Below are 26,627 nucleotides of genomic sequence, written 5' to 3'. Positions count from 1 at the left end.
CAGTGCTGCGGGTACGGGCTGTATACTCATTTTTCTGATACCTCAGTCACCAAAACAGCTGTGCCCTCCCTGCCTTTCTCAGCTCACCATTCCTTTGGGGACTTCTTGAATTATTTCTCCCACACATCTTCTCCTTCCCCTTCCTTGTCCACTCCTGTTCCAAGAAACTTTCACAAATGCCAGCCAACAGAAGTGTTTAGTCTTATTTCTCCAGCTGCAGCTTAGCTGACATATCTCTGAAAGGGGCACGTAAGAGGTGCATGGTATAGTTGGCAATATATGGTATGGTTGCTAATGCCAGCCGTTGTGCCATCTTTTTGAGCCTAGCTCCCTGGTTTAAAAGTAATACCAGGCTGAAGAGGAAGATCCTTCACTACCAGTTCCAGGGCATGGCTGGAAACATGTAAAGGAAGGTGCTCTGTCATTTCATAAGGGGAAATGCTGTTCCCTTCTCCCCTCCAAACCAGTGACACCACTGAAACAGACGAGGGCAGGAGGGGATTGCAGCCAGGCTCGCAGAGGGCAAGATGCTCAAATGCAGCATGGCCGAGACCTGCTGCCACCCAGCTCACAGCACCAACTGGGCTCCCCAGCCTGGCCCCTGTGAGCCCAGATGGACAATTTTTTCTTCCTTACCTTGGCAAATCAACACTTCATGTTCACGGTTTGTTTTTTCACTTGGGGAAGCATTGCCTTGCATTACCTTCATGAGTCAGAGACGCTGTTTTAGTTGCTCAGAGCAGGGCTAAGCAGTTAACAGCAATGCGAGAAGCCACTCGTACTTATGAAAGGCAGCACTGCAGGCAGCTGCCTGCTTATGTGCTTCCTGGAAGACTTCAGAGAAAGTGGGAAACGTTAGAAGAAACAACATTTGTTTGCTACAATCTGCTTTTGGCTGATCTTACAAAAAATGTACGCTTTAACCGGGGCTTTAAGGTCCTACTGCTCCGCAACCATGATCACCTCTTCTAATGCAACTTTTAAAGCCTTCGAAAGATGGTAAGATAGACTATGTTGTGTTTCATCCTGGGCTTTCTTATGTTCCTTTCTGATGGAAAAACTAAGAGACCAGTACTGGAAAACTCGTTAAGTGATATGATTTTTTCAAGGTCTGCTGTCATGTCATTTAGTTGGCTTTTAGTTTTCTCCAGTCTATGCCGCTTTGGCAAATGAGCAGATTGAGACAGTCCTGGTGCCATGTAGACTTCCACATTGCATCTCCATCCCATATAAGGTTCTTTTCTCCAAAATGTTCCAGTTCTCTTTCTAAAATAATTTTGATATCACCAAAGTCTCAGCCTAGGCAGGGACTTTGATCAACTTCTATTTGAAGAGACAAGACAGTTAAAATGCAGAAGAGAGGAAGCATTTGTTCAGGAATCAAGGCACAGACCAAAAGAGCTTGCTCAAGGGCACAGAGGAACTTTCCAGCAATGAAAGACTTGAACACAGGTACCCGCTACATAGCTTTACTGGAGAACTCTTCCCTTCTCCAGAGAAGCAATAAAACGCGACAACTGTGAACTCATCATAACCTCAGTTTAATTTTTAAGCGGATGTGTTTTAAAGGGAAAAAGCCCACGAGTATCTTCTTCAACCTTCACTATCCACGGGCTCCGTTTCCCTCTCACATATGAGTGAGAATTAACATTTCTGTAGTTCTAATGAGAGCCCATTACTCAGTGGCATAAGCCCATCTCAGCCACAACCACAGATCTATACCGAGCACAGCAAATTTATTCATTAGATTTATCCTATGTTTATTAACAGCGCAGCTTAGAAAAAGAGTCAGTGACAAAAGCCATCTGGAATAAACATAATGGAAAACAAACAATGTAATATATTCCATCACTCCAGCCTAATTACACTGTTTGGTGCAAATACTATCAATCCAAGTGACAATTTACAAGCCGAACTCTTATTAAAGGGAAAAATGAGCTGTGTGTGGAAGCACAAATCAAAGTAACTAATCAACACAGACAACACGTTCAGGGATTTAAGAGCCAAGGTGCGGTAGTCTTTTATTCCTCCTTGTTTTCAATTTGGGAGACCGGCTGTGATGTTGCACTACATTATACATTGTAGTTACCTATGCAACATTGGGGATGTCTCTGGCTGTTGTCTTATTTCTCATCAGCTACAGCCTGTAACTTTTAGGCTTAAACACTTTTCTTGTCCTATCATTTAGGCTGGGAGCAAGCTACGCTGTCCCAGGCACCAGCTTTCTTTTAAGGTAATTCTCCTATTTTAGGTTATAGTGAAAACTTGAAATTAAGGAGAAAGTTAGAAAAGGCTGGAGTTAGCTAAAAGCAATGCAAAATTGATCTAAAACAAGTTCTTATTGAGTGAATTGGTTCAGCAAGAGGAAAAAGAAAGAGGTCTCTCCCTCCCATGCAAGCATCTGAACAACACATGGCGGCTGTCCATGATCTGTTTCAGTTTGGAAGCTGGAACTGGACTCATTAGATGCATCTGGTGTCCCCAGGGAAGCAAGAGAAAACACTGGCAGCAATGAAGAAAAGATGGTAGAAGCCATCTGAAGCAGAAATTAGCCAACCATCCTGTCTGCATTAAAGCATGAACTTCAGGAACAGCATTAGGCACCTGCATGAAAGCTGAGCCCTCAAAGACATAGCAAAGGGATGCAGAGCTACGACACGTAACACACTGTCAGTTTAGGGAAAATACACTCATAATCTGGAAATACCACCTCAGGCCAACTGGGAAAACTTAAGACCTCATTACAACAAGGGGCAACAAGCTAGCATTACAGTGAAATCAATATGAACAAATATACACACAGCCCTGACCACAGAAATGTGATCATAACTTCCATAAATGTTAGCAAAACATGATTTATGTAATCCTACACTGAAATATTCCCTGTTAGTGAGGGGATGCTGAAGGATTTTTTTTTTAACTCTTTCTGTGGGAATAAAACAGAGTGAGAAAGGGCTACACTGAGGGGGTCAAAGGTGTCGAAAGACCCACATGTCACTTTATCTGCCATAGGGAGGGAGATCACCAGTCATCATCACCCCATGTGCAGAAGTTCCTCTCTCAACCTTCATGTCTCTTCCTTGCCTGCAAGATAAAATGGATCCAGGGTCCTTTCAGTTTAGAAATAGCCATGTAGCTTAAAGACCTTCTCTCATGGGATTGTCTTGGAAACAACGTTCATCTCATGGACAGGCATTTCATATTTCTCCCTGAGCTGTTTTTTTTTTCTGGAACAGGGTCTAGTGCTCTGTTTCAGGGTCCATTAGGCCCTGAAACATAGCTTGTTCCCAACCATAGCATAGGCTTATTCTCAACCAGAAGGCTGATAATGAGCAAGCTTTTGTCATAGCTCATGTGTATGAAAAATGGCCAAAACTCTATTTCTACACCTGCTGTTTTCAGAAAGAAGTAAGTGTGACATCCTTTTCTCCTTGAAGAGGTGATGTCATAGATGTGACCACAACGGGATGTTTCTTCATTTAAGAGGCAAGGTGCAAAGTTAGAGAAATACACCACTGAGAATTCTGAAATTTCAGTGATTCATAAAAGCCAAAAAATGTATTGCCAACTAATTGTAGATCCATCTCTCCAGAGCCTTATTGCATCATCTGTATTAGCATGTAAATCAAGATGACATAGTTGTGGCTGACTAATTTCAAGTGTGATATTCACAGCATAGATGCGCTATTGGGATGGTCTTTGGCAACAAGTTCATCCAAACATCTCTGCACGCTGTCTGCCTGAACCTATCATTCTCTTCAACTGGGAAGATGAACATGAGGATGACTCTTTCCCTCATGTGCTGAGTCCATGTCTATTCTTAAAGAAACTGTATTTAAGTCAGCTATCAAACCCCACAGCTATTGTATTCATTTATGTGTCTCTTCTTGGCCTTAAATACCTTGCTTCAAGCAGGAACCTCCAAAAGCTGTTTTTTCTATGATTGCCACCTGGCCTATAGGAATTTAAATGATGTTCAAAAGTAGGTATAGATAAAAGAAGGATGACTCCCCATTTGTAGATTACAAAAATCTAGGAGTATGTGATGTCTGTCATACTTATAATGATAAAATACCTTGATTTTCAGTTTATATGCATTCTTACCTTCTTGTTCTATGGCTGTTGGTGCTCAATCTGACTAGCAATCAGAATATTTTCCTTCCTGAACAAGGAGTGGCCATGAATATAGAGCTTTTTCTTTAAGGAGCAGAACATAGCAGACATTGTGTGGTCAATGCAACATGGTCACATAGTGGCCAAATCTTCAGCTTTGTAACTGGGAATTATTCTACTTGTTTGGGATGCTCAGACACTTGTGTTGTTGCTCTCTTGAATCTTGAAGATTTTTTGTAATCCTCCAGGAATCTCTAGTCTGGACTTTTTCCTCTGAGGCAGGAGATTCAGGGGACAAGTTAATGACACCATGCAGGTAGATGGGAGGTTGTTCATGCACCGAGGCAGTGATCAGGTTGTGCTGGCTGTGCCCTTGCTGTTGCAACCATGTGATGCTGAATCTGGTTCCCCATTGCCACAAAAAACCCAAAACAGTCCCAATTCTTTCTTCTGACTCCCTGCACTGTCATCTTTCCCCACGTGCTCCCATCTGAACTACTGGTAACTGCCAAAGTCAGTTTGTGGTGAACACTGAATTTTTTCTCAGTGTTACCAAGGACCTTGAAGGGACAAGTTAGCTGAGATACTGAGCTATCTCAGTGAACTATCTATGAACAACCTCTCAAGGCATAAACTACTTGCTAGAGCATCAGCTGATAAACCAAAAGGGAGATAAGGTTCAGAGAAAGAATTGTTTTAATTACCATGCAGTCTGCTTTACTATTATTTTAGAAAAAGCTGGACGCAGATGTTACATGAATGTAATTGCAGATTTCAGGAAACATCCTAAAAGCCACAGAGGAAACCTTAAAAACATAACAGAAATAATTCCCTCTCAAATATGAACACAAGCAGATTTCCCCCCCTGCCCCCAACTACATTTAAGATATCAAGTATGCTATTTACTTCACTGAACTTCATAATTGGTCAGTCACTCAAATATAGGTTGCATTAATTAGCAGCTATTGATAACTAAGGGTGACAGTACCTGTTCCAGAAGGCTGATTTTCCTACAAGCACAAAGGCCGTGTTCCCATTGCAACCCTCCATTGCAGCAGCTAGCTTAGAGCAGCTTCCAGACTAGATTCCACCTGCAGGCTGGAATGCCACTGCACTGCTTCCTTGCCTGCCAAGAGCTTTTCCATTACTGGAATCACAGTAATGGTAAGTGGTCTGGGCTCTCCATCCTGGTCACTTCTGGATCTTTTGCTGCTTATGATCCTTTGCTGCCTGTTTTGCTCATTGTCTTGTACAGCATTTAGGTTGTGAGCTTTCAGTCAGGCCTGAAGGCTTTGTTTCTGCTTCTAACCCTATGGGAAAACTATAGGCACGCAGCATCACAGCAGGGATTAAAAGCTGTTTTCTTTCCCTCTTTACAAATAACCTGTTTATTTATGGATGACCCTGAATGGACACATATTTTCAGAATTCAGAAAAACTACCTACAGTTTTCTGTATTTTCACAGACTTCTAGCATGACCTCAATTCAAACGCCATGGAGTCTTGCCTCAGTCCTCACGTCTATAAGCCGAAGAGGTGGTATTCAGAGAAATAAATCCATATGTGCTGAGGTGTTACACCAGACCAGTAATGGATAATAGGGCTTCACAGAGAGAGAGGTCTTGAGATAGATACAAGAGAAGTCTGGCATGCATCAGAATTAATCTCTTCATGTCATTGCAAGGATTTACTTAGGAGACCCTCTCTCTGCGTTACGTTGCTGTCAGGTAGCAAAGTACTACCTGCAGTTTTCAAAGTGTTTGAACATTTGCAGCCTTTAAACAATTAGAATTGTCAGAAAGAAAGACAGCTCATCAATCAGAAGTTTTCACAACTCCGCCCAATTTGTATGTAGATTTCTAAAGCTCACATTGTCAAATAATAGACTATAAAATAGAGCCCTTCAACAATTTTCTTTTTTTTTTTTAATTTTTTTTTTTTACTCAATTTTTCTTTTAAAACCTACAGCATTGGATACAGAAGAGATCTTAAAACTTTCAAAGTGGAACTGAAGGAACTGCTCTCTTTGGTCAAACTAATCATTCTGTTAGTCCACCGTTGTCTTGGGTAATGACCAGTCCCAGAAGACATTTGGGTGAGGAAACCACTGGGAAATGCACGGCTAGTCAAGGCAGTAATTAAAGTAGTTATTAGCCTTGAGCAACAGACTGCAAAGGTCAGCAGCCTGCATGCTTTGCTTACACATGGGCTACTTTGCTTGTACCTGCAGAGATGGGGATTAGCTACTGAAATCCAAGCAGTGAAATTCAGGCCCTTTCTCCATCCCAAGCCTTCTCTTCTCCAGCAAGGCTGAACACCACCCCTGGTATTGTGGAGTAAAGAGGGGCTGATTTGAGGTGGAAAAAAGAGGAAAAGCTGTATTCTGTGACAGCCTGACATTAGGGGTTACTGTATTCTGGAAAAGTGAGAAAGGAAAAGGTTCCCAGAGGGAATGGAGAAAGAGAAAAAAGGGAGGAAAAGAGCACATCCTGCATCACCACTGAGTCCTTCTAGCACCCCTCCAGTACCATGAGCCATTCAACAGTCCTGTTCCTTCTCAAAGGTGGAAGCGAAAGCTCAAAAGCTTGATTGAAATGAGGCATTTCTCTTCTTTTGAGTCAGGCTGGTACCTTGTGTAAGCACTGAGGCCATGCAACAACATATCTTATGTCATTATAATTAACAAAGCCTTCTACAATCTGCAATAATCCATTCTTAAGATCAACTAATTCAAGTTTAACAGTTCTCATATGTCACAGGCTGTCTGAAGAGATTTCTTTAAAAAACAAACTCTTCAAGTCTGAAAGTCAAGTGGAGAGAGAGAAAAGAACTAAAATTTTTAGAGCAGTAAATGAATATCCAATAGCAAAACATTTGGATCAAATGTTTTTATCTGGTTTCTTTTCCTTTAAAGAAAACGAGACTTCTCTTCTTATTTGAGATTTATTCTTTCCATTTGTGTTCCCAAATTTATTCCTGTTCTAAGATCTTATGTTCTTAGATTCCCTGCTCATCGAATTTAATAGCCGTACCTCCTGAAAAATGAAATTTTAGAATAAGAAAGATCAAAAGATCTTTTTCTCAGGTATTTCTATAGGCACTGCATTATTTCCTCTGGGAAATTTTTCAGGAGGAAGATTTCAGCCTACTCACAGTATACATTAGATTGAGAATGCAATTCACAACCGGGGCAGCTCCTTTGACTCTTGTTGTTGCTTGCTTGCTTTGACTGAGCTCAGACTAGCATATTTCGCAGTTGGTTTGCAACTTGAAAACACAAATTGAGTAATGGGGTGAAAATACCTCACAACAAATAATCCTGAAAAACATGTGGTTTATTGGTTTGCAAACTAGGAAGTGACATCAAACATCCAGACATGGATACTTTTCATTTAATGCATCGGTTCTGCATACTAAGACAGAGTACATTCCTCCCCATAAAATATACACAACAAAGTATTTAAAGATGTTCAAATTCAAAGCCATAACCATCTGCTTATCACAGACATCTGTTGCTTCAAAGCAAAGGACTATATGAAAGGTTCAGAAAGCTTTGGAGCTCAAAAGATGCATTTGCCAAGAGACTAATGGAACACATGAATATACATAAATTCCAAAAATATAACAAACTGCTGTTTTTTCCCTGGAGTGCAGTTACACCAGCTAGGTATGTGAGAGCTGAGTTACAAAGAATAAAAAAAAAATAATAAAAGAGTTACCTCAGCTCTTACCCATCTCTGTACTAAAAAATTAAACTTTTTGTCACTCTCCAAACATTCTTGAAGAGCAACGTCTTCTTCCTCCATCATCAGAGGAGTCTGGCTTTCACACTGCCCCCCTACATCTCTGCAACCTACATCCCCTACATCCCCTGCAACCTTCTTTCCACAGAGCCTTTCCCTGATCTCACTCAGGGAGGTGATGCCCCAGCTTCACCGGGAGCAACATACTGCAGCTCCACAGCCCTGCGTGTCTACTGATTTCCTGGCTATTTTGGCACCCAGGTCTGACTGCCTGGCTGAAGTCAAGCAGAGCCTTCCCATTGACTTCAATGAACTGTGGGCATCTCCCTTAACGGACAGTGCCCATTTCCCCACATGGCTCTTGCATTGCCATGGAAATGAAGGTCAACAGCAGTGCTGGGAGGGGTAACAAGCTCTTTGGGGCGGCATCCGTGTTCCTCTGGGCATCTGATTCAAGAGGTGATTGTGGTGGCGTATCTGCAATAAGTAAAGTTGTCCTGCGTGTACGTGCCAGATTTCCCTGTGAGGGTTGGAAGGCAGAGTTTGCACCTTGCAGACCTGTGGCTCTGGAGGGCAGGACCTGCTAAAAGTTTTTGGGAGCTGGGAAGAAGTGTGAGCCAAATAGAAGGTGCAAAGTCAGAGGGATTAGGTGCTTTTGGAAAGGCTGCAAGGAATGCAGGGGGACTAGAGGCTTTCTGGACAGGAAGATACTGAGAACCCTGAGTATATTAAATTTCTATTTCAGGTTAATACCACCTGTACCTGGTCAGTGGAGCTAATCAAGCTTCCTGGCACCACAGCCAGTTTCCATTCATTTATCACCCTATCTGTATATGGGTAGCCATCAAAAGGACAGGGAGGACCTCACAAACAAGAAGAGGAATCTGGGATTTCAACGCCTGTTTGCCAGGCCTATTAACACCAATACATACATGAATTGCATAGGGAACAGGGAAATATTTCATGGCCTTAAACTGCAGCGTTGAACCTCAAAGAAAGTTAATCCATCCCTTCAATAAACTACAAGTTACCATACAGAAAGTGATTAATTTAAATAAGAGCATGAACAGCAAGATACATTTTTATAAAGCAATCAAAATATTTCTTCTGTCATTTAACGTTCCTCCTAGTCACATATTCTGTGACATCTAAAACCTCACTATAAAGTATATAGAAACTCACAAGACCGCAAGTTCAACGTGGGAGTTACACACTTTGGGGTTCACTGATCCTGCTTTATAAAATATCCTTCTGCTCTTTGTTTTCCTTTGCACAGATTTTGTGTTTTTCTGACAGCTTCCCATTGTTCTTGCAATCAGAGTAGCAAGAAATCGAAGAAATGAGGCAGTTCTCCGTGCCGATCACAAACAGAGAATAGAAAGTGTCGGTGATCGGAAAAGCATGCAGAGCCTGCCCGAGCCGCGTACAGATTCTGCTCCTTACACTACTCACAAGCAAAACATTTCGAGAAAGGTAAGTTAGTTATTTATTGTGACAACATACGTGCATTATTCAGAGCCACAGCAAGACAACAACATTACTAGCATTAGGAAATTCATCTCAAGTTTAGATTATCTCAGGGTTTTTATGAGGCAAGAGAATATAAAAAGTTTGTTTCAGTGAAATAAAGCCCTTTACTTACATGGCTTGCAAGAGCTTCCAGCAGCTGGAGTCTCTGAATTGCAGTGCATGTTGATATTGTGCTTTGCTGAAAGCCCCCTAACTTTGGCACTGGAGACGGCACATAACTCACCGGTGCTTCAGACTGATAAATAATTTCCTTTAAAAGTACTCTCACATGTTTTTTTATCAGTGGTGCACACTGACAGTAGACTGCAAAGCAGAAAGCCCGTCTGGTGTTAGGAGGAAAGAGTTCCCTCTCAGCTGCATCCAAAAAAAAAAAGGAGTCCTTGACCTCGACAACTAGAATAAATCTACTATATCTGCTGGCTCTTTTCTGAATGCATACTTGAGCAGTAACATAAGAGGGAGCGATCGGAGCGCAGAAACTGTGGCATGTCATGCTCTGTACCGGTAGGGTATGTGAGCAATGCTTCTAGCAGAGGCACAGGAAAATGAAAACTCAATGCATGTTTTCAGCTTTTATTTTGTTCACAAATTTTAAAAGTAAAACAAAGATGATGGGCTTCTCTGTTTCGGTTGACGACTCCCAGGCGGCAGCGCTCTCAGCTCTGTCCCCTCTGCTGAGGTTCCTTATGTTCCAGATGAGGTTACTGCTGACTTTCTATTTCAAACCTCAATTTCTGAGAATCTCTGTATCTCAGCCAGGAAATGTAACCCAGGCTGAAGTTTAGTATTTTGTAAATCACAAATGCAATGAATCGCCTGCAAGCAAAATGTGTGTTTTTCAGATAATTTTTTTTCTCCTTCAAAATAGATGTTTACGTCTTTTTTTCTCTTTCTTTCCTTTGGTCTGCTTAAATTTACTAAGCTTCATAAAAGCAAGCATAGCTTTGGAACAAGTCCTCAGTAGAACAAATAGTGAGACAAATATGAAAAGCAAGATAATGATGTAGCTTAAAATAGGTAAATGTAAAGTTTCAGCAAAAAAGAAGCTCCCTGCTCCATTGTAAAATTATATTTACAAGAATAAAGACGTTATTTTAAACATAGTCATTCCATTCCCAGACAATGAAGACAGAGGTTTTATGAAGAGGATGAAAAACACACCACATTTTAGGCATAATAATAGGAGTAGGAAAGAGATAAGAAAGGAAAAAATCAAAGTCTTCATTCATTCCATTGTATTCAGTTGCAAAGGAGGGAAAAAGGGAAATAAACTTACAGTTTACAATCAAACTTTAAAATATTGTAAATGCAATATTCCTTGCTCTATAAAACATAAAGAAAAAAAACAACTCAAAACCTTTGATAAGCATTTCTGGCTTGAGGAAATCATAGTTGTTAATGAAGAATGATCAACTGTTCCCTTTTGTCTAGTGTGTTACTCTCCTTGTGTGACAATGGACTTGAAAATCCCCCTACACGTTTTATATGTGTGTTATCAAGGTTTTTCTTGAACCTCAGACTTGGCTTCAGCTTTTGTTGTTGCTTCTTTTTTTTTTTTGCAACTTTATTAAGACACTAAAACACATGTACAACTTCAAAGTTATTTATTGGTAATTAAATTGTCTCTCCCAGTTGTAGCTGACTGGTAGCAGTGATATATTGTGTTGAATGGGAAAAGTCTCAGTTTCAATTTAGTTTCCATTTATATCCACTTCCTTTGTCAAATACTGAAACTCTAAGTCTACAATAAATTAATTTTGACTGTTTTCAGCTCTTCCAGCTGTTTTCCCCTTCCCTTTCTCCACTAATGTTTTCAAAATATGAGGTACTATCAAGCCATATATAAATATATGTTGAATTTCAAAGTATTGCCATTGATTTGTAGGTTTTTTTTAAATTAAAATTCATGCTTGAAAGCTGTTGCTTTAAAATGGGTGCAAGTGTTGTACTTCAGACAGCAAAATGCCTTTTCTCATACTTAGGGATTATTTATGTAGGTTAGTGCTGACCCCGCCTGTGCTGACTCCTGCTCAGCCACTGCCACCCGCCGTGCTAGACCTCTTCCCTCTCTGGTAAACCATCAGCAAGCACATGTTTTCTCCCTCCCTCCCAGTTCAACTTTTCTATTTTTAGAAAATAGCTGGGATTTTTTACTTTTAATCTTGGTTTATGGTGCAGATGCCCTGTCACCTGGTTTGGAGGAGCAAGGCTTGGCACAGAGGACTACTTGTGCAGGCCCAGGTTTGAGATGGCAGCCCCACAAGTGGGGCATTATCGGGACCCGGTCCAGCTTTCTGTCCGTAACCTTCTTTGTGAAGTGTTTTGAGACAAGGAGACTATATCCCCTCACTTCTGAGAACCAAATCTTCTTGTTTTCAACATCTGAAACACATCACTAATTTGAGCGCCAGCTAATTACCTCCAAGCATGACTTGGTTTCTGCCCCAGGGATGTGGCTTTCCCCCGGGGAAGTACAAAGCCATCGGGCAGTGCGCTTGCAGCCCTCCCATGCATGGACAGTGTCATTTCTCCCCCCAGCCTGTTTCAGCCATAACACAGCTGCGTGAGCCCTGCACGCCTTGGGGCACAGCCTTTTGCTGGGGCCACGTGCAGCCCTGGCTCACAACTGGAGGCGGTGGTAGTCACTGAAAATACCATCTGCTTTACTGAGTATTGTATAGGCGTTCACAGAATTTATATAGGAGCTAAGAAAACAGTTCCCAAACCAAGGGTCACAGTTACAATTGCAGCTGTGAATGTGAAAGTGGAAGCTTGGCCAGGACCCCAGAAGCTATAACACAAACAGAAATGTGGGAGACTTGTTGGGTGAAATCTATGTCATGATCTACCACATCAAAAATTTATTTTTTTTTTTTTCCTGGTATAAATGTAAATTAATTAATTAAAGTCTTACGTTTCTCATTTATCTTTCAAACAGCCCACAGAAGAGCAGTTGGGCTGCACTGCCCACAGGCTGGGAGTGCTGCTCTGCTGGCGTGGTGCTGTATGGTTACCTCTGACACCCTGAGAAAGTAGGTCCTATGTCTGATTAAGGAGTCCATTAAACTACCTTGATCAGACTTTGTTATGAAATCGTCTGATTTTACACACAGCTTTAAAAAATTTGGTCCTCACAGGGATATACATCCCAGTAGCTGTTATTTCCAATGTCAGCTCACAATTTTTACAAAGCCCTCATTTAGTTACTTCTTGAGAGATGGAACACACAGCATCAATAGGAACCACAAAGCTCAGTTTCACATGTAAAGGCTGGGCCAGAAGGAGTGAAACACTCACTCAGTGGCAATGTAAGATGACATGGCAGGTGAATGTGAACTAGAGAGCACATTTCCCAATAAGGTAAACTTTCATTTCCTTTAGATGGTCATCTAGAAATAAACCATGCCATTGATTGGCTCCATGGAGATACAGTGCTACTTAAAGGCACTTAAACTGTTTCTAGGATCAGGGGCCACAAGTACTTTTGGTGGAGGCAACAAGCTGCCCTGAATCAGTTCGGTCCATCATGACTTAGTTGGTCTGTCCCTGATGGAGGCAGGCTGTCTCCTGCGGTGCTGCCTCAGGGGTGTGCACCGTGGTCTCCAGTGCTCCAAGAGGACGTATTTGCAGAGGTGCAGCATTAGAACAGAACCACAAGAGTAATTTGGGTTGGAAGGGACCTTTGTAGTTCATCTCATCCAACATCTGCCCAAAGCAGGTCTAATCAGCTGGTGGATGTCTCTGCAGTATGTGCCACGATGACTTTATTATTCAGGGTTTTCCACTCCATACAGCACACCTGACCTCCATTACCTCCAAGAGCAAGGAGGTGACTCAATGATTATGGTCCAGAGGGATTTTGCATACCTTACCCCAGGTAATTACAAACTTTTGGTTGTTGCAGTATCTGATCACCCAGTCATTTGATTATACTTACCTGGCATGGAAGCCAAAAAATAATATCTCATTTTACAGCTGTGGACCTGAGGCACAAGGATGATATTATTTGCCAGAGATCACACAGTCTGTACAGAGCAAGAAATTAAGCAGTCAATTAAGGGCTGGCATCCTACCTGCTGTCACCTCTCTCTGCATTCCTGCTATTAGTTAGCTATTAGTTATTAACAGCCACCCTGTCATTACATATAACTTTTTGAGGTGAGGGGCAAAGTAACACAGCACTTGTGGGATGCCAGCCATGTAATGGGTTCCAGTGCTGAAGCTGAAAGTGGGGGAAAATTAAAAAGTGCTACTTTGCTGCTGTACATGTGGTGGGCAGCTGTACTAGGGATCATCAAATGAATGATTCTCCTTAAAACACAGCCCTTCTGACAATCTGGAATGGGATCCAAATTAGTAAAAGCTGGTTTTGGAAACTGGGAAAGGTCCCTGTGATCTCCACTGCTGTCAGTGAAAATTCATATTATAATGATCAAAAACTATGTGAAGGTGCATATTGCTGTAACTTGTTTAAGTTGCAGGCCTGGAAAAATACACTTAAGACATCTGGAATCAATTTTTGTTTTGAAACTCTTTTCATACATAAGGAGGGCTTGGGAAGAATTGAAAGACAAGATAGCCTTGTCTTGAAAGACAAGAACGAAAATTAAAACGTTTAAACAAGTGGCTCATATGCATGGCCCTCACACTTCGATCTCACATTTAGCTTTTGGTGAATAATATTGTTTTATGCATGGTCTCACCACTATATATATAAATGGCATATAGCTAGGCAACGATATATTACTTCTGGGAAAAACAAAAAGAATATAGCATGGGTCGCGGATCTGGGCTACACTTGTTCTGCATACTGAAGCAATCCAGTTAAGGTTTTCTGCAACCTATACATGAATGTTCCATACTGCCAACCTCTATCTTGGAAACTCGGTTGCACACCTGCTCAGCCTTGCCAAGTCAGCCAAATCGGGACTGCAGCAATATCTCACTTAAGGTGAGATGCTAACGGCACTTGTTCACATGGTCTTAGCTAGTATATGAGCTAGTGAATAATGGGCAAGAACTCAGAAGATGAAAATTCCTGTTGATGCTTCAAATGGCACATTAAAAATGAAGAATTCTGACTTTTTAATGTGTAATTTATTCTAATTTTAATGTGTCATTAATGTATAAAAAGAAAATCTCCTTTTTAAACTTGTAGTGTGTAGTATCTTGCCCATATAACTTCTCAGTCTTGGAATCGGAAAGGCCAGATCTTGAGCTGACAAGATACTGCTGCATTGATTGCAAAGGCAGCATAATTAATTTACACCAGCTGAAGGTCTGGTTCAAAAATGTGCAGAAGCATATGTATTCCCTTTCTGGTCATGTGGGTGCTACTGGCAGATGACTCAGGACCTGACAGCTACCATGACTTTATATCCACATCAAAGCTTATCCTTAGACCTTTTACCATACCCCGTGGGGGCTGAACATTTGTTTTTGAATGCTTCACGGAGATATATAATTTAGGAACATCAACAACACATACCATTAAAACCATCAAAAGCAAATCTCAAGTTCACATACAAATGTCCTGAGCCTGCACTTGAGGTGCTATGTGATCCTTCATTTCAGGGTCAGAAAGGATTTTTTAATAAACTGTCTTGCCCCTTAGAGGTCAGACATCATGGATGAACGCTGGAGATCCTTTAAGGCAAGGACATTCTCTCTTTTCCATTGTGGCGTGTATCGTCACCCAAAAGAAAAATTCATTTCAACTCCTGCTACTGCATCAGAGGTAGGAAGGCAAAATAAAATCCCTGGGAATTAGAAGGCATGCTTTCTGTCAGTTTGTGTCACTTTCCCAACATGATGGTAAAAATTATGTTTAGTCTTTTGACAGTTTAAGAAAATGATCCTTTTTGCAACAGATCAAGTCCCCCGTAAGTTAAATCTGTAACCCTTTCTTCTCTACAACCTTGGCAAAAAAAAAAAGTCAGAAACAAAAATCAGTGCCCCAAAATATCATGTTCAACATATATCTGGAAATTTGAGACAGCTTTCCGCCTTCAAATTCATCAGTCTTTTCATCGGGTCTGTAGTGAGGTTTAGGCTATTTCAGACTAAACTATTGAAAACATCAAAGAAAATTGTTCTTTTCTTGCAATGAACTGCAACCAGTCTCCTTCCTGCAAGTATGAGGCTTTCTGACACAAGGCTATCCTTGACCATCCCCTTGTGCATTGCATGAGGGAAGGCACCTCTTTAACTAGGTAGAGAAGAAGACACTTGCAGTATATGTCACCATTTGAAGCACAGCCCGGTTTGCAAGAAGTAAAGGGCTACATCACTGGTACAAACTAATTTAATGGCATATGGTTTCTTCATTTGGAAAAAGGCTTCAAAACTGAAAAGCAGATTGCAGCTTTGCAGAATAAAATGGTGCTGGTGCTCTCATTGCATGAGGCTTAAAACTGCTTAAGCAACACAAGCTTGTCTGGATTGAGTTAAAAAATGTTTGGATTTTTTTTTTGTTTAGTCCAAAAATAGAATTACTTCAAGCTCAGTGTTGTTCCAGTTGTCTCCAGTTTTCTTCTCAAACCCACTGTTTTCCCAGATCGCTTTATGGATATCGCCTATGGGAGGAATGGGAGTGTAGTAGCTGGAGCAGAGCACTGAGGGCTCTGATTCCTGCTCTTAGCACTGCTGTTGACTCTAATCCTGCTTTCCTTCTGTTTTTCTTCCGTTCTTCTTTTCTCCTTCTCATCTTTCCTTTAGCCTAGCTGACATTCCAGCTTGATGAGAAGTCTTTGCAAGCCTGGTACATTGTCTAATTTATCATTTAATAGAAATAATGAAGGAGAAGTGTTTCTCGACTGCTCCAGCCCCGGGAGACGCTGCTCACGGCAGAAGAGACTGCTGAGGAGAGGAGCGCTGGTCATCCCAACAGCATTCCACAGCCTTATCACCATTCCAGTGTAAGGTTTGATTTCCCATGCCCCCCGAAGAAAGCTGCATACAAGGCTATTTTGCATTTTCTTACAACTGCAGCACCTACCAGGAGAGGACACCCAACTGAACCCTGTTTTTAAAGGTGTGGTTGAAGAAATCAGTACAGCCATCCATTTCCTATGTAAAAGGGCAAGGCTTAGCACAGTGATTTGCAGACTGAGCTCAGTAGTCTTCCTGTTTTGCCTTTTAGGTAATGAACTGGTAAACCCCTGGGGTTCAGGTAACACCATGATAACATCGTTAGCCTCCCTTTCCCTGCCTCCCTGAGCACCATGTGACCCGCAGCACCAGGACCAGCCCTGCTGAGCCCCGGCCACCCACCCCACCATCCCAGGCTAGGGGTCCGCAGGCTGCTGAGGCCTCACACAAGGCCTCCCTCCCATTCACACACCGATACTTTCTGCTTTGTGGATTCCTAGGCGTTTCCACCACCCTACTGCCAGTAGGACTTGCCTTCTCCCATCGCCTTTCCCAGACACCCAAGACACAGAGACCTCTGGCAGCAGCCCCCAAATTCTGCCCTTGGGCAGAACTGGGCCAGCATTGCTGACACGTGTCCAGCATTGCTGCCATGTGTCCAGGATCTGTTAAGATCTTTTTAAGGCCACTGCATTGCTGTTACTTCAGTGCTGCCTGTGCATGGCAGACGTGGTGTGGCCAGGTGCTGAGCTGCCTGGGGAAGAGGCTTTTTTAATGAACGTCAAGACCATGAGGACAGACTCTTTTCAGTGGTGCCCGGCAACAGAACAAGAGGCAATGGGCACAAACTGGAACACAGGAAATTCTGTCTGAACATAAGCAAAAACTCCTTTACTTTGAGGGTGACAGAGCACTGGAACAGGCTGTCCAGAGAGGTGGTGGAGTCTCCTTCTCTGGAGACATTCAAAACCCGCCTGGACATGATCCTGTGCAACCTGCTCTGGGTGAAGATGCTTTGGCAGGGGGGGTGGACTAGGTGATCTGGTCACACCTTGAATACTGTGTTAAGTTTTGGTTCCTTCACTACAAGACAGATATTGAGGTGCTGGAGGGTGTCCAGAGAAGGGCAGCAAAGCTGCTGAGGAGTCTGGAGAACAAGTCTTATGAGGAGCTACTGAGGGAGCAAGGGTTGTTCAGGTCCCTTCCAACCTAAACAATTCTGTGATTCTATGATTCTAAGATGTAAGCAGTAGGAACTGGTGGTCTGAAGTAGGTGTCAGCAGAAGTAGGGTATATATATATATAAAACATATATATAATATATATTAGGCTGGACGGCTCAGTGTATGTGCACGTGTCGAAATACAGATGCTCTGAGGCTAGCTGTGGCCTCCAGCTCTCGTACAACATAGGTAAAACTAATATTTTTCTCCGTTTTATCTGGAATGTGTTTGGGCTCAGACCTTTTCCCATCAGCGCCTTCAGCCATTACGCTGGGCCGAGGCCTGCCTTTGGCGACAGAGGCCTGCAATGTCAGTTACACACAGATAATGTTCTGAAGGCCCAAATAGATAAATATTAGAGCTGTTGATGAAACGAAGCAGTGCCAGATGCTTTTGGCCAGCAGAACAGGAACGTGTCCCGTTACCTCAGGTTGAAAAGGCTTTGGATGCTTAGGGCTTGCAAAAAGTAGAGGGAGGAAGCTCTGGTAACAGTATCTGACACATATTTGCTTCATTCATGGACAAATTAACCCTAATTATCCAATTTATAAATCAGCTTTAAGTGGAAGGGCCCCTCCTCACCCCCAACTGCTGCATATTTGGGGGATTAAGTTGTTTGTTTTTAGTGATAAATTAGAAACATCTGCTTCTGCTGACATGCTGGAGAGGAGGCACGTACAGCAAAGTGGCCGGCTGGGCTGGTGTGATGCTGGCGGGGGTGGCGGTGGTATTCGCTACCAGGGCAAGGTCCTGACGGCCTCTGGCCATGGGGTCCAAAAGGATCAGGCCCTCTGTCCTCTGCACAGGGGCTCGATGGGGCAGAGGAGACACATGTCTGTGGCAGGGATTGCTCAGGATGGTGTCTGTGAGGGTGGGAGCAGCAGTGAGTGTCTCCAGCAGCATGCGCTCGGCACAGCCTTCCTTTTAAGGGTGTCTTGGCAGTTCTTCCGTGCAAGCGAAACTGTTTCTGCTATGGGATCATCAAGTCTTCCTGTCAAGGAATCCAATCCTTGTGCCAGAGTCACCACAGAGGTTGTTCAAGTGTGAGCAATGATGGCAGTAAGCAGTCCGGCCACCCCTTCTGATTAATAAAATGGTGCTAATTGAGGGAACGGAGATGTTTTACAACCCTGGTGTATCTCCACGGAGGTGATACAACTTCCTGATTGCTGAGACAGGTTGGAAAGAGCCAAGAAACACCACGTCAAAGCATTTCACACAAGCTTTTGCCTCGTGCAGGAGGTATGAAAACAACTCTCTCGGCTACAAGCCAGTATTTGCAGGAGTAGGAAGCTGGGGCTAAATCCTGCCTGATGCAGCAATCCAAACATAGCCTGGGCATCCATGGAGCTGCACCCATGATGCACCCAGATCATGCACTCCCTTACGCCATCCAGCTGAAGGGAACCATGAGGCTTGTTTTAAGTTCAGTGTGGCCTGGATCCCATTGCAGGGATTTAATACATGCCCTGTTGGGCTGCAGAAGCACCAGTCAGATATGGTTTTTAACCTTTGGCAATCAAACTTCTCAGACATCAGCGCTGGTCTGCAAGGGCAGAGCATGCCTGCAGAAAGGGAGAAACCGAGATGCTGGGAGGCTTCTGACAACTCCTGTTGCCAAGATGCCCTCTTCATGCTGGATATCTTCTCCAGCTGGGTTTGAGGGATATGTGCATTTAACCAAGATTTTTGGATAATCTGTGAGCTCTATCAGGCCCACAAGAAACCCCAGGCAGGTTCAGTGCACGCTCTCAGACCAGCTGTACAGTACAGGTCCTACAAGTTGGACACCTCCTCACAGCGCAGGAGGCACCATTCTGGTGTGACGCAGTGCGACATACGTGTATTTCTGCCTGATAAATTCCAGGCACAGAAATTTTGGATCGCATCTCTACCTGAAGCAGGCTACAAAATCAGGAATGAGATGTGTGGCCTGTGAGCATGCAGGGAGGCATCCTAAGCAGTCCTGCAGAGGAAACTCAATTTTCCTTAAACAGTTGAAGGCAACCTCCAATGCAGCCTCCGAAAGCCCATTCTGATTTAAGGCAGTGTAATGCAACTGTAAAGCTTCAAATACAGTGAAATGCAACTGGTCCCCCTTTCTGCAGAGAAACTAAAAAATACCTGCTGCATGCCCAGAGACCTGAGTGTGCAGCAGAGCCCCCCTGAGACCTGAGGGCCAGCCCCGGGCAGAGAAGACCTGCTCTCTCTGGGGGTGCAGGAGGGAGGGGATAGATAGCAGGACAACCTGTTTCACAGCTAGCCAGGACCACTGACCCTGCTCGTTCTGCTGGATTGCCCATGTTACTTGATCTTTGCGTTCCTGTTGGGGGCACTCAGATATATGATCAACTGATGATGATGAAGCTGAATCAGGAAAGGATACTTTTTTTTTTTCCTTTTCCCTTTACCCAAGCTGGAGAGAGAAGGGAAAATTTCCTTCTTCCAGGAGAGGAGAGGGAGCTGTGACCTGGACTCCAGTCCTTTATGGGAACTGCTTTGCTGGAGTGTAGGCCATCCTGTTCCCACCCCTAAAATCACTACCTCTCCCTGGAATGATTTCTTACTGCCCCACCTCAAAGCTGGTAATCAGAGGTCATCTGCAGACGCATATCACCACTTTCTAGCAGAACGTCTGCACTGAATAACAGAAACAGTGACTCAAGAGAGGCTAAAGCAGCCTTAGTCTTCCTCCAGCCATTGGGAAATCAGCTGTTGGGGAGCTTGAGAGTACTTCTGCCTTCCCACATCATTTAGGCAGGGGTTACAGGACCATTGCTTTAGGGAGGAATGGCTGCCACCAGACCCCCTCTAGAAACCCCCAAAAAAGAGGTGGTAAATGGGGAGCTTCTGGGTAAACACACAGACACACCAGGAAAATGGAAGGGCTATGAGAAGGAGGCTACCAGATTGGCAATTTACAGGAGGAAAAGCGTAGAGGAACTGAAGAAAAGCTGGAGACAAGTAAAGATGTGTGGGACTGGGAGAGCTGCTAAAGCAGGGCTGTGATCAAAGACTGTTCTCAGGGTTTAGGACCAAAAAAGGAGAGGCTCTGGAAGATAACCTTCAGAGCACATCCATGCAGAGCTGGATCTCATAAAGACTCAAAGAAGCCAATTGCTTTGTGTAGAAAAAACAAACGACATGGTGTCTGGCATAAGCAATGGATGCAAAAAAGTAACTTAGGTGTTTCTCTTCTTAGTCCCAAAGAGCCACTTCCACTGTTTAGTGATGGTGAAAAAGGACTAGAAACAGCAGTCTTGGATGTGTTGGGGCGGTGGGATCAATCCCCAGGTGCATTGAAGCGCAGCAGACCGGCACTGTGCAGGAACATCAGCGCCGGGCTAGCAAGGCTGGCGTAACATCAAGTTTTTATGCACTGCTGAAAAGGGAAAAGACTTTTGGTCCTGAGTCCTAATTGCTAGTGAGAATAGCAGATACGTGTTCCAGCACAGGGATAGTCTCCCTCCAAGAAAAGGGAGAGTTTTCCTGGACAAATCCAGAAAAAGCTCAGACTTCTTTTTTTCCAAAGGGTGAAAAAAAAAAAAAAGGAGGTCCCTCTCTCAGCAGCTCACAAATGAGGTCTCTCTCCCTGTGCTGTGGTGACGAGGTGCCCACGCTGGCCTGAAACCAGCAACGAGGCCCATCGGACCAACAGAAAGAGGTGGGGGTGATCAGGCTGGAAACACACCTCTTCAGCTCTGCCCTTTGAGCCCTTCTTGTTTTTATAGCGTTATCACTCCCTGTTTTTATTGCACATTTTTTAAACTACATTTCGGGTCCCACCTCCATTATTAATACCCTCTCCACTCTCATTTTCTTCTGAAAGGAAAATATCTTTATTGAAAGAATGTAGCAAAAACTGAGAGAAATAAAACAGACCACTTGAATTACAATACATCCGAAAAAAATATCCCCTTGCTGAACAGTTCCCTTCCTTCCCCAACTTTAACCTTAGACTCTTGCCAGATGTTTCTGTTTGTTGCGGGGTGTCTGATTTTGGGTTTGGGGTCTCTCCAAAGGGGGAGGGGAGAGCCTAAGCTGAAAATAGGATGGGTGGCCTGATGGCGTCCACACACAGTCAACTGTCTCCATTAAATCTTGTTCAAGATTTGGCCTCCACTTCTGTAGGCTGCACCCCATTTGGGTCTGAGAGATGCGATACTCGCACAGATGAGGAAGACAAATACAGTAGATAGACTGAAGACGAGCCAATACGTTTAAGCCAGCACAACATATGGACTCTCACATCTCTCAGCCCAGGAAAGATTGGTCCCCACAGATTTCTTCTAGGTTTGCCCAGACTAAGTGAAACATCACAGCCAGTGAGACTTTTCCTCTCTTTCCCTCTGGGTTGTTTTAAAGCTGTATACCTCTTGCTGCCAGGATCTTTTTCCCATTATGCACTGCCTATTCTTCCCCTTTAAAAAGGGTCCCCATTATCCTCTGTGATAAGACTTGTTTTTTTACTGAACAGTTCTGCCCTTCCCAATGCATACACCGCACAGAAATTTATAGACTGTTTGATCATATGGCGAAACCATAAACTATCTTTGGAGACTTGAGTCAGGTCCTCTGCAGTTCTGCCTTCATTACTTTGAGCTTTCCCAGCTGCATCCAACATCACGTGAGGCTTGAGGCTAGACACCCAGGAACCAATTCATACTGCTTTTCCAAAATGAAAATTGAATCCTAGTCTATGAAGAACTCAAACAATTTACTGCAGCACTGTGAAATTGGAGTAATCTGGATTTCTTCTTCAACCCGAGAGACAAACAGCCCTACAGATCTGCACCTCTTACTTTGGAGAGACTGTGAGCAGAAATGAATACCTTTTGCTGACAGTTGCAGCCTGATGCCTATAACTAAGATGCAAATCTGGCCGGTAGTTATCTCACTTGCAACACTTATTTTCCAGGTATGATCATGAAGATGAGCCTGCAAAGCCTCTAGATTTTTCTGCCAAGGCAATCGCATAATTGCTTTGGCGTCCTTTTGACTAAAAAAGATCCACTTTGCAGATAACATGGAGTTTGACCTTGCAGCTGTGACAAACAACCTCTAGGAATCAGAAACACTATATTTTTTCAATGCCTCTTATTTGTATAAAAGGTTGCAGCCTTAGGATTTTCACTCCCCTATAAGGTTAAGTTTTTCTGGACAATCTAAATAGTAATTTTATCATCTGCAATGTGTCTCTCTTGGAACATGGATGTTATTCGATCATGCAATGACAGTATGTGTAATGTTGCTGTAACATCTGTTTAAGGACCCTGTAAATTAGGTTTAGCAGTGCATGGGACAGACCTGTGAACGGGCACGTCACAGAGAATTAAGGATATGTCAGCTCTATCACAGCAAATGGGACAGAGGATCTTCTGCAGGCACTCAAACCCAGCCTTCAGGACACTGCTTATATGTGGATTTCCACCTACCTTCTCACCTTGCCACTGGGACTGAACCGTAAATAAGTGCATCAATGAAGCATGGAGGTGACGGAGGAGATGAAATAATACGAACACTGTGTTCTTGCATTATTGGCTGTTACTGCTGCTGAACCAGAAACAGTCCCTGTGTCTGTGATACTCGATTTCAGAAACCATCCTGTCTCCTGTGTCACTAAGAAGTATGGAGCAGACCAGCAACCACATTTACTCTCACCTATCCATCAGATCGGTGGGGTATTGTGGAGGAAGGACAAGGAATAGGGAACTATGTGCATGGAATATTCTTCCCAATCTCTGCCGCACATAGTCCTCACCCAGGTGACACCTGATGGGGATTCCCCTGGCCCTGCCTTTCCACAGCTCAGTGAGGATGGTGATGGTGAGCTTTTGTGCCACTCGGCACAAATCTTAACCCAGGGGCAGCTTCAAAGGGAACCAAACTTTCAGGATTTCCCCCGTGCCAGTGGGCCAGGCATATCTGCTGCTCCACTTCCAGTTTTGCTTTCCCCACCCTTTCCCCTGCCCTCTCTGCTCCGCGTTTCTCTACTCTTAGATGCATTTCCTAAGAGGAGCATGACCCACGGGCACACAGTACCAGGAGGACCTACAGCCCTGCATTCCCACCAGGGAAAATCTGCTCCCATAGCGCAGCTGAAGTTGTCCCAGACCAGGGAAAATGGGGAGCAGGCACTATAGGAAGATGGGATTTTCTGCCTCTTTAATGTGCCATGCTATATAACACTGTAATTGTGTGATTTCTGAAGCAGGTTGCTGTTTCTCCAGCTGTCAGTGTTAGCAAATTTCCATAGCTTGCACAGCTCCAAGGGCTGTGGGCAATGCTGCGCTCACACCCATATTTTCCTAAAACTTCAGCCTGAAAAGCCTCATCATTTCCTTGAAAGTGAGTGGGTTAGAGAAATTAGCCACCTTTGTGAGTATCAGGTTTTGGGCAGCTGGCACGCGGGCAAGCCTTGCCTCAGCCTTGCCTGGATAATGGTAACCAGGGACCCAGGGGAAAAAAGGGAGCAAGAAACCGCTAATCCATTTACACTCTCACCTACCCAGACCAAGGTTGTGTTTAATCACCTACGCTCAGCGTTTCATTTCTATTTAACAGGACACATTCTCTCCGCAGCCTGCACATAGGCACAAAGCATGCTGCCAGTAGCAGTGGAAGCACAAGAAGTTAAATAACCTTGAAAAAAACCGACCAAACAGAAGAAACACCCCAACAAAATAAATGGATGTATTTGTGAGGGTTTAATAAGTTAAATGCAGGAGCTTAACTTTGCAAGAGCAAAATCCTGAAGCAAAATGATTTATTTGGTATTTACAGATATTTTTTGCAAAACAAGTTTCTATGAAACCATAGCAACAAAGGTTAAAGTGAAGAATTGGAACAGTGTTGGAATCATTCACGAGGGAAAAAACCAATAATTTCTGGTTTGGGTTGATGGCATGTAAGATTAAAGCTAAATAGAGAGAAATACTTCAAAAGATTTTAGGCAATTAAATCACCTTAAACCCTGTGAAAGGTAGACATTTAAATTTTAATTTTTTTTTCCAGAAAATTGTGTCCTTGCTTTTTGAAAAAAATCTGTCTGGTAACATTTTGTTAGTAATGTTATGTGCATAATTGTCCAAGTTTATTAATCTTCCCTTACAAGACAAGATACATAAACAGATTTCACTGAAGCTCTATTACAGCTGATTTCTAATGGAATCGCATGTATCCCAGCAAAAACCTGCATTTTTCCAATAGGTCTCTCTATTACATTCCCTTCTTCAAATGCATTCCAGATAAGTCAGAATAGGAAAGTAGAATCAGTTACATCTTACCTTTATGCTCGAGTGGATGACATCGGATTTTTGAGGGAAAGCAATGCACTTCTTTTGGGTAGCGTCGTAAGAGTTGTAGATTTAAGCCAACGGGTAATTTTTGGTGATTCAAAATCCTTTAAAACAAATTTAAATGCCGTGATGACAAATAATGTACTTCGTGAAAACTTATTTGAAGCTTGATGCTCTTGTATTGAGTTTTGTAACTGTCTGTTTCAGCTAAATAAGCTCCCACTCCTTTCCTCGGATACTTGCCAACTTTTCTAATTTAAAGCAACTGTGAGCTTGCTGTAAAACTCCTGCTGGAAGGAGCTCAATGTATACCATGGAGCAAGGAGCGAGCGTGTGCTCCAGACTGAAGCGGTATGACAGAGTCCCAACAGGACCTGGGGCATAGCGTCCCCGAAGTAATGTTATATCATCTTTGGAAAGCATGATAGGCTAACTTGTCGCCTTCTCAGTAAAGACACAGAGAAGAGGAAAAAATCATGCTCTTTTCTGGCATGTAGTCCCCTCAGCGTGGGATCTGGGAGGAGCAGCATCTGCCTCAAAGCAGAGGAAGAAGCAACAGCCTCAAATACACAAAGTGCTCGGAGCTCCCAAGGGGGCCTGGTCCCCGAATTGGCCAAAAAACTCCCAGTGTTTTTAGAGGTGCTGGTCCTTGGTATGGGGCTTAGGGGACATGTCCAAGGGCTTTCTCCTGGGCTTCCTGTGCTAATGCAATGCAGGGTGTCCCTCTCACAAGGGGTGGGACACCCAAGCTGAAGTTCATGGCTGAGCACCACCCCAAACTGCTCCCTCATGTGATTTTGAAGAGTTTCAGAAGGAACTCATGGCAACGATCCAATCTTCTGAGACACTGTCAAGCTTTAAATAGCAGAGGTTTGATTTCCAAAGGCATCCATTTACTGGGCATGCCTGTGTTCTGCTTTGCTTAAATTAAGATAGTGGAGCATGTGAAATGTTGTTCATGCAGGAGAGTTGCTGGTGCCCATGTGGAATTCTTCCGTTTTGCAGGGAATTTATTTCAACCAGTTGTGGTTGACACACAGGGTGTGCATTTATGAATTGAATTTATGAGTTTTCTCTGCAGAGTAGCTAAAAGCAAGCAGACAAAAAAGCCAATTATAAAACATTTTTGTGATTTGGGAAATTTCAGTTTCTGAGCTTCCACATTAGTACTGTAACAGACTCTTTTCTGAAACTGAGAGTCCTGAAAAGCCTATTTCAGACTGTGCGCCAAATCACTGAGTGCTTTTGGAAATACATCCAACCGACCTGCTGATGCTAAGGTGAGATAAGGTTTATTGTAGTTGTTATTAAGTGAGTTTGGCTTTGCCAGACATATTTCCTTGCAAAACTAATGTAAATGAAGATGGAATCATTAGATGGACATTTTCAAAGGTGTTTGGTGCTCCTGAAAGGGGAAATTAATCTTCTGTGACAAAACAAGCCAATGTCAAAATGCCACCTTTGAAGTGGCTATAAAAGATCCTGTTCATTTGACTGTTCTAATTTACATTACTATAAAATATTAAGTATATCCTATTTTAAATTGAGAATTAAAAAACAGGGCCCTGTGCATTGAATCAGCATAGATAAAATACCACTGCCAATGATGGGAGAAAGGGTTTAAGGAAAACCAAATTTTTTTTTTTTAGTGGAGTGTCATTCCAGTACTAAATGATAATAACCAGGACATAGAATACTCCGTTATAAAATCATATGGTAATATGAAAACTTCAGTATATGAGCTGACAAGTCTTCATTTTTTCACAAAGTATAGCTATCAGAGTATTTTTATTTTGCTCTGTGGATCTGCTGGTGGACTTGCATTCAGGTGGGCAACAGTAAAAATACAA

At 43.0% G+C, this 26,627-nt stretch overlaps 1 protein-coding gene across 2 annotated transcripts in view; it reads right to left on the bottom strand.

Annotated features, from left to right (window-relative positions):
• C1QTNF7 (C1q and TNF related 7) overlaps positions 1-25,459 on the bottom strand; it is a 52,144-nt gene extending 26,685 nt beyond the window's left edge. The window contains exon 1 of one of the 2 annotated variants that reach the window (XM_063336259.1): positions 24,766-25,459. The gene's annotated coding sequence lies outside the window, so the exon portion shown is untranslated. Of the gene's footprint in view, positions 1-9,498; positions 9,718-24,765 lie in introns of those variants that run through there. The other variant, XM_063336260.1, reaches the window with a different exon arrangement.
• Positions 25,460-26,627: the final 1,168 nt, after the last annotated feature.

Source organism: Chroicocephalus ridibundus, chromosome 5 (genome assembly GCF_963924245.1).
Source record: "Chroicocephalus ridibundus chromosome 5, bChrRid1.1, whole genome shotgun sequence".
NCBI classification, from domain to species: domain Eukaryota; kingdom Metazoa; phylum Chordata; class Aves; order Charadriiformes; family Laridae; genus Chroicocephalus; species Chroicocephalus ridibundus.
The sequence above is the reverse complement of the archived record's forward strand: the minus strand, read 5'-3'. Positions and strand labels throughout refer to the sequence as shown.